This window comes from Hemitrygon akajei, chromosome 5, assembly GCF_048418815.1.
Source record: "Hemitrygon akajei chromosome 5, sHemAka1.3, whole genome shotgun sequence".
Classification (NCBI taxonomy): domain Eukaryota; kingdom Metazoa; phylum Chordata; class Chondrichthyes; order Myliobatiformes; family Dasyatidae; genus Hemitrygon; species Hemitrygon akajei.
The window spans coordinates 18,796,092-18,814,969 of record NC_133128.1 but is presented as its reverse complement, the minus strand read 5'-3'; the positions used below and the strand labels follow the sequence as shown (position 1 = coordinate 18,814,969).

Below are 18,878 nucleotides of genomic sequence, written 5' to 3'. Positions count from 1 at the left end.
CGGGCCCAGCACCGACCACTGCGACACCCCACTCACCACCGACTGCCAACCAGAAAAACACCCATTTATACCAGCTCTCTGCCACTATCCACTATCCATGCCAATATACTTCCTCCGACTCCATGCATCTGTATCTTATTTATAAGTCTCTTGTGGGAACCTAGAACCTTCTGGAAATCTAAGTATATGACATTCACCTGTTCCCCTCTATCCTATAGGCATCCGTTAGTTTCGAGAGACCATGGATTTGTGCTTTGGAAAGTTTCCAGGGCGCAGGCCTAGACAAGGTTGTATGTGAGACTGGCAGTTCTCCGGCCCATGCTGCAAGTCTCCCCTCTCCACACCACCAATGTGGTCCAAGGGAAGTGCAATGGCCGATACAGCTTGGCACCGGTGACGTTGCAAAACAATGTGTGGTTCAGTGCATTGCTCAAGGACACAACACGCTGCCTTAGCTGAGGCTCAAACGTGCGACCTTCAGATCACTAGAACAATGCCTTAACCACTTGTTCACGCGCCCCTCTGTCCATTGCACTCATTATATCCTCAAAGAACTCTAGTAAGTTTGTCAGATAGGACCTGTCCTTTCTGAATCCATGCTGCATCTGTCTAATTGAACCACTCCTTTCTAAATGTTTCATTATTTCTTCCTTAATGATAGCTTCAAGCATTTTCCCGACTACAGACATTAAGTGGCGTGACATTTGCTGTCTTCCAATCTGCCAGGACCTGCCCAGAGACTAGAGAGTTTTGATAAATGATTACCGGCACATCTACTATAACTTCTGCTAATTCCTTCCGCACCCTGGGATGCATCCCATCAGGACCAGGGGACTTATCTACCTTTAGGCCCTCTAGTTTGCTCATCACTATCTCTTTAGTGACAGTGATTTTATCAAGGTCCTCACTTCCCATTTCATCCATATTATCCTTCTTTGGAATATTAGACGTGTCCTCCACTGTGAAGACTGATACAAAATAGTCGTTCAATGCCTCAGCCATTTCGTTATCACCCAATATCTTCAGACGAGAAGGGATAGTGAAAGCCGAGAAGAAGCTACTGACACAATGAAGGAAGTTGTGAACACTGCCAGAGATGGAGGACCTTCATTACTGTCCTAAACGCCAGCGATGTAACCAGCAGTAAGTTAGTTGCTCAATGGACAATAGCACTGCCTTTCCATGACTAAAATGATGAGACAAACACAGGGACTGAAATATCACAATTTTCTTTATCTTCTTCCAAGTTGAGTCTAAACACATAAAATGCTCTAGTTGGTTTATGAGGAGGGAGCTATTGTGACTGATACCGTGGGTGCAAAAACTGACCCGATAAAGGAGTGGGATTAGCTAGATAACCATTGCCCAGTGATTGGAACTATTTTGCCTAAACGTAAGGTGAACTAGTAATTGTATGGCTTAACTTGCTGACGGTGTTTCAAATCACACTAACACGAAGCGACAGCTCCAGTCACAAGGTTACCCAAGTTCGCAGCTCTGGCAATTAGAGGGTCCAAATCTATCGAGCGAAACTAGGGACACGTCTGCACGCTTCTCTGACTGCAAGACAGAAATTCACCAGGGACCGAGTTCTCAGTCTATCAGCTTATGGTTCATGTTAGCAAGCCCTCAATCAGAACTCTATGAAGTTTTATTACAGCATTTTACACCCGAGCATGCCTGCAACCACTTTGGGCCCAGCGAGCACAGAGTGGCTTTAATTGAACACTGATGATATTGGTATGCGGCAAGATTGCTGCTCGCCGCGCACCCCGAAAGCTGAAACCAGTTGCCAAGAATGTCCATTTCCCCACTCCTTCCTCAGTCACTTGCGAACATATCGCCGACATCAAATGGAAATGTGGGGGTTGGGAAAGAAACTTTCGCTGTGGTTGTGTGTGTGTGTGTGTTATTTTTGTTTCATTCCAAAGATTTTTTCATTTAAACTTGTGGATGCAGACGATCAGTGTTGATGTCTATCTACTTACTAGTGGAGTCTATTTACTAGAGCTATCGCGACTAAGTTGTTTACTATAAGCACGATATTGTGCGAATGCCGGAAATCCAGAGTACAATACAGTAACGCGTACAAAGTACTGGAGGAAGTCAGCAGATCAGTCTGTGAGAGGAATGAAGAGTCGACATTTCGGGCCGAGATCCTTCATCGGGACTTTCTTTCTCTCCATATGCCTGAGTTGCTCCGGCACTGTGTGTGTGTGTGTGTGTGTGTGTGCTTAATGAATTGTGATCTTAAAAAAAATTGATGCAAATAAATTATTTACACACGTTCAGGTCACGCATTATGACGGAGAGCATGAGGTTAGCGGCAGTGGACGCACTGCCGCCCATCTTCCTGCTTTATTGATTTCAAATGAAGGAAAGCACGTGTCGGATGGATGCAGTTGTGTGCTCCGGGAACGCGGAATCAAATACAGGCAGCTTTGAAGATCAGCCTGCCTGGCCGTGGCTTCTGATTATATTAACGAGGCGCCGCTCCGTATCAACAAGGGAAGGGTAGGGAGGCGTCGGTCTGACTGCCCGATCCGCACCGACTGCCGGCGAGTGCTCTGCGTGCGCGCAGAATCCTTCACATTTTCTTCAGACGGATCCGGCTCATCTTCATCTTAGAGGGATTGAAGAAATTAGTGTTTCTCTCCCTTCATACCTGTCCAGTGTTGTCCTGGCGCAAAGGTCTTAAGTAGCTCGATGCTCATTTTTTTTAAAGTTACAATCTGTGTCAGAAATAAATAGGCATATTATTTTTTTTATCCCAATGCCCAATCTCAAAATTCAAAGTGAATGCGGGAAGACTGGAGCTGAGTGCATTGCACAAAATTCCCTGGTGTGTTTGTCCATCAAACAAAGTCTGCAGGCAGGTAGGGAGGACGGTACAGATTATACAGGCCAGTCCCAGGTAATGATTGGGTTCTGTTTTTACTGGCATACGTTGAGGGTAAAAGATGAAGTGTTTAAGGGGAATTTGAGGGGTAACTTCTTCACGCAGAGGGTGGTGAGAGTGTGGAACGAGCTGGCAGCGGAAGTGGATGCCGGTTTGGACAGGTACATGGATGGGAGGGGTATGGAGGGCAGTGGTCCAGGCGAGGCAGAATAACTGTTCTGCACCGAATAAGTGGCCTGAAGAGCCTGTTTGTACTCTGGGACATTATGGTTCAAGATTAAACATTGTTTATTGTCGTCCTTCAGTATACATGTGTAAAGGAGAACAAAATGATTGTTGTACTATATCTGATGCCGCGAAAAAACACATAATAAGTATAAAGAGTACAATAAAAGACACAAAATAAATATGAAAGCAATCCTATAAAACACAATCTACAAGTAACTGTTAAATACATAGGCTGATTGTGTGTGTATATATATATATAAAAAGTGACACTAGGTAATGTGGTGATGGAGCAGTGGGTTACAGGCTGGAGATATTGATCAGCCTGACAGCTGGGGAAATTAACTGTCTTTGAGCCTGGTGGTCCTGGTGTGGATTCTGCATGGTCTTTTCCCTGATGGGACTGGGATAAACAATCCATAATCAGGGTGGCAGGAAACTTCATGATATTAGAAACATTGAAAACCTACAGCACAATACAGGCCCTTCAGCCCACAAAGCTGTGCCGAACATGTCCTTACCTGAGAAATTACCTAGGGTTACCCATGGCCCTCTATTTTTACAAGCTCCATGTACCTATTAGGAGTCTTTTAAAAAACCCTATCGTTTCTGCCTCCACCACTGTCGCCGGCAGCCCATTCTACATTTTCACCACCCTCTGTGTAAAAAACACCCCTGACATCTCTGTACCTACTTCCAAGCACCTTAAAACTGTGTCTTCTCATGCTAGCCATTCCAGCCCTGGGAAAAAGCCTCCGACTATCCACACGATCAATGCCTCTCAACATCTTATACACCTCTGTCAGTTCACCTTCATCCTCCATCGCTCCAAGGAGAAAAGGCCGAGTTTACTCAACCTATTCTCATAAGGCATGCTCCCTAATCCAGGCAACATCCTTGTAAATCTCCTCTGCACCATTTCTATGGTTTCCACATCCTTCCTGTAGTGAGGCAACCAGAACTGAGCACAGTACTCCAAGTGGGGTCTGACCAGGGTCCTATATAGCTGCAACATTACCTCTTGGCTCCTAAACTCAATTCCACGATTGAGGAAGGCCAATGAACCGTATGCCTTCTTAACCACAGAGTCAACCTGCGCAGCAGCTTTGAGTGTCCTATGGACTTGGACCCCAAGATCCCTCTGATCCTCCACACTGCCAAGAGTCTTAACATTAAAACTATATTCTGTCATCATATTTGACCTACCAAAATGAACCACCTCACACTTATCTGGATTGAACTCCATCTGCCACTTTTCAGCCCAGTTTTGCATCCTATCAATGTCCCGTTGTAACCTCTGACAGCCCTCCACACTATCCACAACACCTCCAACCTTTGTGTCATCAGCAAATTTACTAACCCATTCCTCCAGTTCCACATCCAAGTCATTTATAAAAACCACAAAGAGAAGGGGTCCCAGAATAGATCCCTGAGGCACACCACTGGTCACCGGCCTCCATGCAGAATATGACCCGCCTACAACCACTCTTTGCCTTCTGTGGGCAAGTCAATGCTGGATCCACAAAGCAATGTCCCCTTGGATCCCATGCCTCCTTACTTTCTCAATAAGCCTTGCTTGGGGTACCTTATCAAATGCCTTGCTGAAATCCATATACACTACATCTGCTGCTCTACCTTCATCAATGTGTTTAGTCACATCCTCAAAAACTTCAATCAGGCTCGTAAGGCACAACCTGCCCTTGACAAATTCCTAATCATATTATGCCTCTCCAAATGTTCATAAATCCTGCCTCTCAGGATCTTCTCCATCAACTTACCAACCATTGAAGTAAGACCAACTGGTCTATAATTTCCTAGGCTATCTCTACTCCCTTTCTTGGATAAGGGAACAACATCCACAACCCTCCAATCCTCTGGAACCTCTCCCATCCCCATTGATGATGCAAAGATCATTGCCAGAGGCTCAGCAATCTTGCTGGCCATTTTCCAGCTTCTTCCTGTATATATGTCCAAATGGATGTATACACATACTGTATATGTCATTACACTCCTGTAGAGGAATCTCTCCATAATCATACTCTTGTAATATTGCAATTAATTAGTATTGGGGGTTTTTTTGTCCTGTGTGCCGAGGGACAGTGAAAAGCTTGTCCTGCGTTCTGTTCACACAGAACAGATCATGAGTAGGACAAGATAAAACATTAGCAATGCATTATAGTGTAACAGCCAAGGAGAAAGTGCAATGGCATCATAAGCACACAAGACTGATAAGGATGAAGCCCCTCTGGTGGTCAGAATTGACTGTGGATGTTACGTCCAACCTGTCTATGTGATACACAAGCCAGGGCACTGACAAAGAGCAATCGCTAAAACTGAAGGAAGTTAGGGAACTAGTTCTGCCATTAGCTGGAATTAATGCATGTACATCAGACTAACGGTTACTGACATAGGAGCTCACCCCTATGTAGAAGCATCAATAAGACAAGGGTTTTTAACCTGGAGTGTTGTTTTATCGATTGTTATTACATGAGGGCTGAAACTTAGAGATGAGGAAGTATTGTTGCAGGTTCACAGTGTACTAGTGAGGTCATACCTGACATACCGTCCATAGTTCTGGTCTTCGTGTTTATACTGGCAGTGGAGGTGGTCCAGAATAGTCTCACTCAGACAAACATTAGCTTTATTTGTAACACATATATTGAAACATCAAAACGTACTGTTAAATGCATTGTTTCCATTGCCAGTGGAATGTACAGACTCCTTACAGACAGCGGCAGGAATTGAATCCGGATCTTAGAGCAGGTACTGTAAAGCATTGCAGTAACTGCTATGCTACCACGCCACTCTGCTATATGCTATGAGATACTTCCACTAGACTAGTGGGTGGATGAGGAACATTGCTATACGATTAGGAGGCACTCAATTAAAACTGAGGCGTGTAAGATTGAGAATCCATATTCTCTCCAGAGGTCTGTGGAGGTTGGATCACTGGAGGTATTCAAATAATGGATAGAGAAATTTTGGGGAATTCATGAATATAGAGAGCTGACATAGAACAGGAGGTGATCTAGGGCAGATAGGGGGTACGGTAGCATAGTGGTTAGCTCAAAGGTTTACGGTATAGGCGACCCAGGTTCAATTCCCGCCACAGCCTGTAAGGAGCTGTATGTTCTCCCCGTGACTGTCTGGGTTTCCTCCCGGTGCTCCGGTTTCTCCCGCAGTCCAAAGACTTACGGATTGGTAGGTGAATTGGTCATTGTAAATCGTTCTGATTAGGCTAGGATTAAATCAGGGGTTGCTGGGCAGCACGGCTCAAAGGGCTGGAAGGGCCTATCCCACGCCTTATCGTAATAAATATAAATAAATAATGAATAATATTGGTAATAAATATCCAGGCAGAATTCTTGGGGTAGGTGTTGTAGCTGGTGGCCAACTCTGTATATTTTTGCTTTCTAGCAATGTTCTCTTCAGCAAGGAGACAGCAAGTTCTATGACCCTGCCCTGAATTGTTTCTTTCTCGCGGTATTTTAGCTGGACTCAAACCAAAAGCTCATTGGTCCCTTCGAAGGTTTTTTCAAACAAAACAACGGAACTGTTTTATATTTTAGAAAAGCCATAATGGCTCATTTATTATACTCCCAACACTGAACACAAAGTGTGGTAACAATCCTTTACATACCGTAATTACCTCATCTTGTTCAGACCGGCCTCTTAAAGTGAAACCCCAGCCTAATATTTGTGGTTGTGAATTATGTACATGCCTCCCAATTACGTTACCCTACACAGCTCGAACGAGCTGACCAACTCCAGTCCTATGTTCTATGGGTGGAGGAACAGCAGGTGTCTCTGGCTTGTCCAGAGGTGTGTTAACAGCCTCATGGTCATGTCATGATGGCAGGGACGTGGTAGCGGAATTCTCCAAATCTCGGCGGGCTGGTTTAAGGCAATCTACTAAAATATGTTTGGGTTTACCCCTCTTATCTATTATAAAATTCTTTTCTCCCCATTTCAAAACATGGAATGGGACATCGTAAGGGGGCCTAAGGGGATGTTGGTGGGCGTCATGTCAGGCAGAAACAAACGAGGCTGAATGTAGGTCAACAGGATCCCGAGAGTACTGTATGCCATGTTGGGATCTAGGAATAGGAGCAAAGGAATTGAGTTTGCTGAGGAGGGTGGAACGCTGTCGAGGGGCCAACCAGGCGGTCATGGCGTCAGGAATGAAATCACCTGGCACTCATAATGGTTGCCCGTATACCAACTCAGTTACAAGTGACTACAGGTCCTCTTTTGGAGCAGTTTTGAGCCCCGGCAGGTCACATGGGATCATGCCCGCACTCGTCGGTCAGTGAAGCCCTCAGAGCAGCCTTCAAGGAGCGGTGAAACTACTAGCACTGGATACTCTGTGCTCTGACATCGCCTAATGCCGAGGTTCTGGGCCATCGCAGCCCAGAGGTCTTAAATGAATTGGGGACTGTGCTCAGAGAAAATATCAAGTGGGGTGTTAATTGAGCAACCCAGGTGCTGATGAACACCCGAGCCACATCTGCAGCCATTGCTGCTGCTGCTAGGAGGATGACCTCTGGCCACCTGATGGTAGGGTACACCATGCTAAGGAGGAGCATGAAACCTTGGGAGAGGGAAAGAGGACTAACTAGGTCCACTTGGACATGGTCAAACCATCGCTCAGGGACCTGGTAAGGTGCCAATGATACCTGGATATGACAGTTAATTTTTGCCTGCAGGCCCTCCAATCGCGCGTGCCCTTCCTAAGTTTGCCACACAAACTTTAGTGCAACCAGTTTCTGTGAGGCCTTCTGTCCCGGATGCGAGAGGCCATGTATGGAGTCAAAAATAGTTCACCCCTAGTTTTGTAGGCACTAGGGGGCGAGGGCTACCAATTGAGACATTACATAGGGGAGTAACCCCAGCTTCCCTGAACTTGATGTCAGCCAACCGCAGGCCTGTGACTGCTGTTTGGTAAGCCTGGACCTCTGGGTCAGTAACTTGGTTGTCTGCCATGCCAGCAGTCAACCCCTATATGAACAGCCTCAAAGGCTGGCTGTCTGGGGCAATCAACCATGGCATTATTTATACCCTTAATAAGTTGTATATCAGTTGCAAATTTGGATACTTTGGCCAGGTGGCACTGCTGCTGTACAGACCAACGGTCCGCTAGTTCAGCCATCATATGCACGAGGGGTTTGTGATTAATGAATGCTGTGAAACGGTGACCCGCTAGAAGAAAACAAAAATAAGACCGTAAGACTATAAGGTACAGGAACAGAATTAGGCCATTTGGCCCATTGGGTCTCCTCCGCCATTACATCATGGCCGATTCAATTTTCCCCTCATCCCCAATCTCCTGCCTTTTCCGCTTATGCTGGAACTGTCAAAGCTACAAGGCAATTGGCACTTCCTAGCATTAGTACCAAAGCAAGCATGGTAAAAACATAGTGTGGTTTTGACTGTTTCTCAGCCATGGGTGTCCTTATGTTGGGGCCCCTGCTGACCGGGCTTATTGAGACAGGGAAAAGAGAAGGAATTATGCACCTCTGCCTGGCCAATTGTCGACTATCAGCCATTTTAGCAAGCTCCCTATAGTCCTTAAAGGGCTATGCAAACTTGCTCAGGCATTTCCTAAAGGAAGAGTTCTTTAAAAATAAAACAAGGATCATGATTTCCCAGGAGATCCATTATCTCCGACATGGAGATAACGTAGTCGACTAGCTCTGACGGTTTAGCATCGCTGAGGCTGGGCAAAGACAGCAACTGATGCACTCAGACTCCGACAGTCCAAAAGTCTGTAGAAGGTGAATTTTCAGCTATCGGTGTTTATCGCGTTCAGGCGGGTGTTCTAATAGACTCACCACTCTCGCAGCCATGGACTGCTGAGCGATGCTACCTCATAGAAATATTTGGTGTTATTAGTGGAGATTTCTCAAAGCACAAGTTGGGCCTTGGCTTGTACAAACCAAACAACGGCATGTTGCTCCCAAAGCTCCAGCAGTTCCAAAGCGACTGCGGTGGCCAACATGTTCAATAACTCTGGAATAATTCTAGTGAATCATGGTCACCAATGTAGGTTTTTGCAAATAAAACGACTGAGGAGTTTTCTATTTACATCTATTACACTCAGGGTGTTGAATTCGGAGTTCAATCTTGGTGTCCTCTGTAAGGAGTCTCTGTACGTCCTCCTTGTAAAATGTGTGGGGTTTTCTCCAGGTCCCACAGTTTCCTCCCACAGTCCAAAGACATACTGGTCATTGTAAATTGTCCCGTGACTAGGTTATGTTTAAATCAGGATTGCAGTTTGAGGGGCCTATTCCACACTGTATCTCTAAACAAAATAAAATCAAAATACTTTCATAATAATTTTGTAATCCCTCTGCATACTCAGTGGGCAGTCACACTGTTTGTAAAATCCCAGATGGTTATGTCAGTGCATTAATTTTCCAGATAATACACACTTCTGATCGAACTTCTTTAAAGTAAGTTAATATAGATCTCCTGATCTTGATAGGATTTGGCAGTTAAGTAATGTCTTTATTTTTTAAGTAATGTGGAATTGTAATGAATTGGTTGAAGGGATTACTAGAATCTAATCTTAGTGAACGGTTTAGATGATAGTAAAGAAAGAAAGTAAGGCCTACGTTGTTATTACCAACAAGCGTTGCTTACGTGGTACTATCTGCACAGGATGGGGAAAAGCTGCAGAAGGTTGTGAACTCAGTCACCTCCATCATGGGCATTAATCTCCTTCGTATACAGGACATCTTCAAGGAGCAATGCCTGACAAAGGGGACATTTGTCATTAAGGACCCCCATCACCCAGATATGCTATTTTCTCATTGCTACCTCAGAGAGGAGGTACAGGAGCCACTCAACGATTCAGGAATAGCTTCTTCCCTTCTGCCATCACACTTTGGAACGGACATTGAACCCATGGACACGACCTCAATGCTTTTTTTTTTCTCTTTTTGCATTACTTATTTAACGTGACTTTTTAAAAAATCTATATATATATTTAGTGTCATTTACAGTTTTTACTATTATGCATTGCAATCTACTGCTGCCGCAAAAACAACAGATTTCGCAACATATGCCAGTGATATCACAGCTGATTCTGATTCACTATCATTGATAAAAAGCTGCAGTAGCACGATGGCTTTCTGTTATTGGCGCTATGGCCCTGTCCCTGTAGAGTCCGATCCAGGAGGTTAGGATGGATTCACACACAGAACACCCGTGCATGAATTTATTTAAAATGGGGAGCCTGATGCATAGGGAGCCACCACACTACCCTTGACAGATCGGGGTCAGAATCTAATGGCATGGAGTGCAAGACAGTTGGAGACCCTCCACATTGACTGCCATTGTGCTGTGTCATCATCTTCCTCCATCTCTAGCATTGAGGTCTTGGTTGGATCGCTCTTTGTCTGGAACCTCTCCCTTCACCTTACCGTCATGGGTGACCCCACCTAGAGCTAAGCTCCAGACAGAGTCGCTCTTGGGATCTCAGGAATTCTCACGCCTCTCCACCACGACAAGGTGATGACCCTCAGAGAAGTAAAAAGCTGTACACCATCTTCACAAAGGTGAACTTCCTACTCTACACATCCAATCCTAGAAAGCTTTCTAAACAAAGTAAAATTTATACTTTTAAAACATAATTTTGGGAACTTTTGCATTGTTGGTTTCATTTTCCAAAACTGCAGTTATTGCTTTAGGAATGATGCAGTAAGGGCAAGCATTAAAGTTCCTCAGCTGCTACTCATTGAACACAGAACAGTGCAGCACAGTAAGGACTCTTCAGCACACTTCTTTTGTGCTAATGGCGCCTCGCACTTATCAGGATGGTGTCTTACCACCACCTACAGTACTGGAGTATGACAAGAGCCGTGAATGGCATCAGATCCTGCCTCCCAAACCTGTTTTGATTAAAAAGTTCACCAGTTCCCTACATGACTTAACCATCCCCGCTTCAGATGGCAGAATGTTCTGCCGCCTAGGCACTTCAGATCAACCCAATAATTGCCTAAGCAGAGTCCCACATTCTAACGAATATCTCTGCCACGCCATGATCACATGTTCCGCGTCTCTGGCATCCGACAGGAATCACTCCATCCATTGCCATGTGCCAAAGTACAGTGTAACCTGTATCCTAACCTCAATCTCGCCAACCACACTTCTCCCCTCCTATTCCTTCCCAAAAGGCACCTCCCCTGAACTGATGGAACCAAATTCTGCCATTTTATAATCCCAGCCAACCTAATACAAGATTTGGCTTCATGCTTTCCCATATTAACTATAATTTCTACCTCAGACTTAGTAAGTGCCTGTTTTGCTCTAACATCTGCCCTTTCATTACCTGATACACCCACATGTACAGGTACCCAACAAAACTGTGCTACTATTCCCGCACTCTCCGGAACATATAAATCGTAGTGCACTTCCATCAGCAGATCACGTCTCCTTGAACACTTTGATTCCATGCTCTGCAGTACCATGGCAGATTCTGAGCAGATCACGACTCTATTTGGATTAACTTGTTCGGCCCACTGCAAACTAATGATAATGATCATAAATTCTGCTGTTTAGACGGACAACCCATCCGTCAGCCTTTTTCCCAGCTCAACATTAAACTAAGGGATAACTATCCCAGAGCCCACCAATTACTAACTGGGTCTTTAGAGCCATCTGAAGAGATAGGCAAAAAGGAAACTACTTCAGCTGTAGATGACCAGACATCCTTTCACCACCTGCAAAACCCTATCTATCCCACGGTAACATCAAATCTATTCCCACATCTGGAAATTTCCAAGGTGGAACTCCTGACCAGGCCACTGTTAGGATAATCCACAAATCGCAACACCCATGCTCCCATACATATTGACTCTGTTAGTATATTCCCAGCAATCTATTAAAACGGAATATGTCAAAGGGGATGTTCCTCACCCTACTATGGACGTCCAGTAAGCAAGACTCAATTTTTCTCTCCGCAGGACAAGAGGCGTCTCACCTAGTTCAAGCCCTAATGCATCTCTTGGTGTGGTCCAGAATGCTTCACTACAGATTCTAAGCATGCTGGCCCGTAGGACATCCAACCTACTATATATAAAACTGAATGAGGTGCCTCTCCATAAATCATACACTCATAATCCAGACAAGAGAGCATTAAAGCACAATAAATTGTCAATAGAACAGTCCTGGAAGCTCCCCAATCATACCCAGCCACACACCACAAAAAGTTAATGACTTGGTTACATTTATCCTCCAAAAACTTTATATGTGTTCCCCAAGTCACTCTCGCATCCCGCCATAACCTCAAGTATTTAAGCATGGGAACCCTAGACAACAAACACCCATACAGAGTAAGGTGATTATTATCCAACCCATGTTTCCAGGTAAAATCCATATATTTTGACATAGAAACTGAAAATTTAAACCCCAGTTCAAAGACCATTCTTCCATTGTTGATAACGCTGTTTGCAAAGACCTTACCACTTAGGCAGTATTAAAACCCCTTTTCCAAAGAGCCCCTTAAACATCATATAGCCATTCCAAAGCCTGACCCCAAACCATCAAAATATCACTAATCATCAGATTAAACAATATTGGACTGATAACACTACCCTGGGGGTCCCATTACCCACCAAAAACTCTGATGACATGTCTTCACCCACCCTCACTCTGAACAACCGGCCAAAGAAAAAAAATCAAAAATCCAGTTGTAAACCCTACCACAAATATCAGGCTTACTTAGTCTAATCAAAAGCCCTTCCCTCCCTAGCATATCATAAGCTTTTTCTATGCCCAGAAACACTGCAACTACTTTTTATTTTACTGTAAAAGCTTCCCAAATATCGTTTCCCAGTAGTACAAGGACATCATATGTAGATCTCCTTCTACAAAACCCACACTGGTAGTGACTAAGTAATTCTTTCTTCTCCAAACCAAACATCAGCCTTATTACTATCATTTTCTCCTTTATTTTACAGAGTGAGGAGGTGAGAGCAATAGGTCTGTAGCTAATGGGCAGTGTTGGGTCCTGCCCAGGTTTAACAATAGGCATCACCACAGCCCTTTTCCATTTCCTGGGAGCATTCCTTACTTCCAGTCCTTATTATAAAACTCAAGCAATTTCTTTAGGACTGTCCCAGAAAGATGCTGGAGCATATTCTGTCCTGTGGCTGTAGTACTCACACTATTGACAGCAATGTAAAGTCATCACCCATGGCACTCCCAAACCCCTCTTGTTTCCCACCAATCTTGCCATTCTCCAGCAAATTACGCTCTGGTCTCTTAATATACTCAATTGTTTAGTCCATGTATCTTTGCAGATGTGTTTCCCAGACAGTCAGCCTTTTCTTTGTCCATTGTAGCTGAATGTCCATTCTCCACTAACACTGGAATCTGGTGATAACCTCCGACACCATTCATTTTCTTCAGCATTCTCCACACCACTGTCAGGCCAGCTTCCTTCCCAAATGATCGGTAAAATCCCCTCCAAACCACCCTTTTAGCATCCCTATCACTTCTATCACTCTTTCCTTCTGAAAGTTCAGTCAGGCCTCTTGTGTTAATCTATATTCCAGAATGAGAAATTCCCCTCTCTGGTGTCTGATAGCCTCTATACATTCCTGTGTACACCAAGCTCTCCTAGGCACCAAAGGAATGGCTTGATATCTTGCCCCACACAAACTAGAAACTACCCTCCAATAGTCTTCTTCTATGGTATCACCTGGTGACAAATGATCAAATGATTCTCACACTTAGTGGAAAATTTTCTCCAGTTTTCTCTCTTAAAACACCATTGAGTACCAGAGCCCACATTCTGACAGTGTGTAGTCTTACTGCCCCACAAAACATTATCTGCATTAAAGTCACTGCAAAAAAATAATTTTACCAGAATAAGTTTCCATCATTCTTCCCAAGCCTTCCACAGTCAGTTGCCAACCTGGATCATGAAAGTTCACAATTTTGATCTCACCATAACATTTCAATAATTATACATTCAGTATTCTCTGCAGAAGGTCGAATAAACCTTCCTTCACAAAGGTGATACAGCCTCCTCCCACAGTATTACGTCTACCAACCTCATAATCCAGAATCTTAAACGATAAATGTGATCGCAACCAAGTTTCTTGTACACAGCTAGCAATCAAGGGAAAACCAAAACCTGAAACATAATCTGTACATTCCTGTCCATTGGCTATCACACTTCTCGCATTCCAATGAAAAACTGGAAGTTGGTCGGACAGGATCAATGTGTAGCGCTCTCTGTACAATCTCCCTTTGCCATCACCCCAATCCCTCTACTATCATTCCCTAATCTCTCTCTGCAATGAGCCCATTCCCCAATCCCCCCTCCATCACCAGCCCATTCCCCAATCACCCTCCACCACCAGCCCATTCCCCAATCCCCCCTCCATCACCAGCCCATTCCTCAACCGCCCTCCATCAACAGCCCATTCCCCAATCCCCCTCCATCACCAGCCCATTCCCCAATCCCCCTCCATCACCAGCCCATTCCCCAATCACCCTCCACCACCAGCCCATTCCCCAATCCCCCCTCCATCACCAGCCCATTCCTCAACCGCCCTCCATCACCAGCCCATTCCCCAATCCCCCTCCATCACCAGCCCATTCCCCAATCCCCCTCCATCACCAGCCCATTCCTCAACCACCCTCCACCACCAGTCCATTCCCCAATCACCCTCCATCACCAGCCCGTTCCCCAATCACGCTCCATCACCAGCCCGTTCCCCAATCACCCTCCATCACCAGCCCATTCCCCAATCCTCCTCCACCACCAGCCCATTCCCCAATCCCCCTCCATCACCAGCCCATTCCCCGATCCCCCTCCACCACCAGCCCATTCCCCGATCCTCCTCCACCACCAGCCCATTCCCCGATCCTCCTCCACCACCAGCCCATTCCCTGATCCTCCTCCATCACCAGCCCATTCCCCGATCCTCCTCCACCACCCATTCCCCGATCCCCCTACACCACCAGCCCATTCCCAAATCCCCCTCCATCACCCATTCCCCGATCCTCCTCCACCACCAGCCCATTCCCCGATCCTCCTCCACCACCAGCCCATTCCCCGATCCTCCACCACCAGCCCATTCCCCAATCCCCCTCCATCACCCATTCCCCGATCCTCCTCCACCACCAGCCCATTCCCCGATCCACCTCCACCACCAGCCCATTCCCCGATCCTCCTCCACCACCAGCCCATTCCCCAATCCCCCTCCACCAGCAGCCCATTCCCCGATCCCCCTCCACCACCAGCCCATTCCGCAATCCCCCTCCACCACCAGCCCATTCCTCAACCGCCCTCCACCACCAGCCCATTCCCCGATCCCCCTCCATCACCAGCCCATTCCTCAACCGCCCTCCACCACCAGCCCATTCCCCAATCCCCCTCCACCACCAGCCCATTCCCCGATCCTCCTCCACCACCAGCCCATTCCCCGATCCCCCTCCATCACCAGCCCATTCCCCGATCCCCCTCCATCACCAGCCCATTCCCCGATCCTCCTCCACCACCAGCCCATTCCCCAAACCTCCTCCACCACCAGCCCATTCCCCGATCCCCCTCCACCACCAGCCCATTCCCCGATCCCCCTCCATCACCAGCCCATTCCCCGATCCCCCTCCATCACCAGCCCATTCCCCGATCCTCCTCCACCACCAGCCCATTCCCCAATCCTCCTCCACCACCAGCCCATTCCCCAATCCTCCTCCACCAGCAGCCCATTCCCTGATCCCCCTCCACCACCAGCCCATTCCCCAATCCCCCTCCATTACCAGCCCATTTCCCGATCCCCCTCCACCACCAGCCCATTCCCCAATCACCATTCACCACCATCCCATTCCCCAATCACCATTCCCAATCACTCTCCACTACCAACCCATTCCCCAGTCATGGTCCACTACCCACCCATTCCCCCACTATCATCGCTAATCACACTCTTCCACCAGCCCATTCCCCCTACTATAATTTCCCAAATCTTCTCTCCAAAGTACTTCATGTACCAGTTCTGCAGTAATTCCCATTCAACCCAAATACTTTGATGCTGCATCCAACACCATTCTGAGTCTATCAGATTTCTTTCCCACCAGTACTGTTCCATTAACCACAGCACACAGAAACGTAAGAAAATCAATCTTTTTAAGAATCAATATCTCACTAGATGCTTCGCCTCCCCCACTCCCTGCTTGTACAACCTCACTCCATGGTCTTCCTCCACCTGAATGCTTGTAAGTGTCCGTTTTAACCCAACACCCAACAGATGCAGAGGAATCAAATCTTGCAGCGTCAGCATAAGAGCTATTAAGCACTAACTGCACCCAACTTCACCTTCTGAATTTCCTGAATCTTTTGTAAAACATGACAACCTAATTTAGCAGCACCATGAGCACCCCCACAGTTGCAGCATCTTGCCTCAGCACCAACTTCACAACTCCCATATTCATGTTCGTGAGACTAATGAATTCCCTGCTACCACCCAGGTTTCGTCACGTATGAAGCACCAGGAGTGTTATACTGTTTACTTTTTAGCTTGTGTTGTAAATGCACCTTAGTATTTTATGTGTTAATACTACAAATGTATTGTCAATGAGTTATGTGTACTATGTTGTGCACCTTGGTCCAGAGGAATGTTGTTTCATTTAGCTGTATACTGGACATGTGTACTGTACATGCATACTGTACAATGACAATAAACTTGAACTTGATCATCCTGGTTGCAGTGTAATTTCTACCCCTGGGCAATGTCAGGTAGGCACTGGAGGAGCTGCACATCCGATCAACAGTCACTAGAATTTGAGACCTAAGCAATGGTCTAATTGAACGAAAGAACAGGTTTGAGGGGTTAATCGGCTTTAATTCTGTTCCTGTGAGATCTTCTAATGTCAATAACTTTGACAAGATTATAGATTTTTATTACAAATGAAAAGAAGTTCTGAAACCAGATGAACTCTGCCTGCCATAACTCTTTGTTTAGAACATTTGCAAATGATGACGACCTTCTGTTTCTTATTATTTTGCAATTAATAATGCAGTTTCTATATTTTGCTCCTAGTTACGTCCTTTATTGAATCCATACTGACATCAATCAGCATGCATTCATAAAAGGGCTTTGCTGAGAAAGGTGTAATTGCTAGGGAGCTGCCGACCAGGACTCTGAATGCTGCACGCTGAGGTTTGGAAGGCTCCCTTACTTATCTGCTAAAGACACGCGAGGTGAGGCCTCCGTCGGTCAGGGTCGACCATGGATGTTGCGTCCTAGCTTTCTAGATACGCTAACCTGGGTAGTACAATGTGGAAAGCAAGCTGTTGCCCATCTAACAAAAAATTAACAAAAACAGAACAGGGGGATTTGGGAGGGGGGGGTCGATGTGCCCGGTCCACTTCTGTTCCTTTTTTTACGCGGGGAGGAGGGATTTGGGGGTTGATGATCGTGCTGCTGTTCTCTTCTTTCTTGGCTTCGTGGCTATCTGGAGAAGAAGAAGTTCAGAGTTGTATGTATGCATTGATTATAAATAAACCTTTGGATCTTCAACAAGCTCCTCCTCTCCACGCATCTGATGAACACAAACGAATGACAGAGACTGATACAGTGTGGCAGCAGCAGTGTCACAGGAGCTGCCAGTCAGCATTGAGCTCAACGTCGGACTACCTTAGGGACTCCAACTCTGGATTTTTCCTTCAGGGTTTACTCCTGTAGTTTTCCCCATGAGCAGGTATCGCAAGGCAGCTGAGGTTTGAGGCCAGAGTTTTCCTTCTCCTAGATGAACTGCCAACCACAGCTGATGTGCCTCATCTGCTCAAAGCAACCGATTTTAAGGCATTAGTAACCTGCCTTTGCCCCTTCTCCTCTCAGTAGAAATGGTTCTGCTGGGCTTAGTAGCTAAGCCACATGTGAAGGCCAGGAGCTGGACTTGGTTGTCAGAGGCTACTTGAGGTACACGCCATTGGGAGCATTTATTAGGTAGTGGGAACTTGTCCATATTACCAGCCCTGGCTAGATCAGCTATAAGGAACCACACTGAAGATAACACGAAGTATTCCAACTATCATACCATGTTAATAAACAGTAAGTCAAAAGATAATGAAACCAGTCATTAAAGATTCAGATTAGCTTTATTTCTCACATGTACATCAGAACATAGAGTGAAATGCACCATTTGTGTCAACAACCATCACAGTCCGAGGATGTGCTGGGGGCAGCCCGCAAATGTCGCCATGTTTTTGGCACCAACGTGGCAGGCCTACAACTTACGAAGCTGTACTAATCTGTACATCTTTTGGAATGTGGGAGGAAACTGGAGCACCCAGAAGATACCGATGCGATCGCGGAAAGATGAGTTTTTCTACTGTGATTTAGGACTCAGATGAATTCTCTTTCGATTTATTTTGTTTCAGCTGATTGGCTTTGGATAGTTTGAGCGGTCTCCTGGACTGGAGAAGGAGATAAGGATAGTTAGAATTCCCACTCTTCACGGTTATCTGTAATGGAATGAATGGATGAGATAATCAGGGGTTGGAACGTTATGGGTAATCAGTGTTGCACTGAAATGAGATTGAGGGGCTATTGTAAATTTACAACATGGAAGGAGATCATTTGACCCAGAAGTTTACAGCAGATAATATCTTATTGGTTCTTCAGTGAACCCTGGAACATCAGGACAGCAAAGATGCATAATCAGGATGCTCTTTATCAATGATAGGTCGGCATTCAATGCTATCATCCCCTCAAAACTAATCAGTGAACTCCAAAAC

At 45.8% G+C, this 18,878-nt stretch overlaps 1 protein-coding gene across 9 annotated transcripts in view; it reads left to right on the top strand.

Annotated features, from left to right (window-relative positions):
* The window catches only part of LOC140727515 (claudin-14-like), an 83,840-nt gene that overhangs the window by 55,252 nt on the left and 9,710 nt on the right, over positions 1–18,878 (top strand). Inside the window, exon 6 of one of the 9 annotated variants that reach the window (XM_073044912.1) lies at positions 12,091–14,469. The exons of 7 other annotated variants lie outside the window; for them this stretch is intronic. The gene's annotated coding sequence lies outside the window, so the exon portion shown is untranslated. Of the gene's footprint in view, positions 1–9,856; positions 9,889–12,090; positions 14,470–18,878 lie in introns of those variants that run through there. One more of the 9 variants, XM_073044915.1, reaches the window with a different exon arrangement.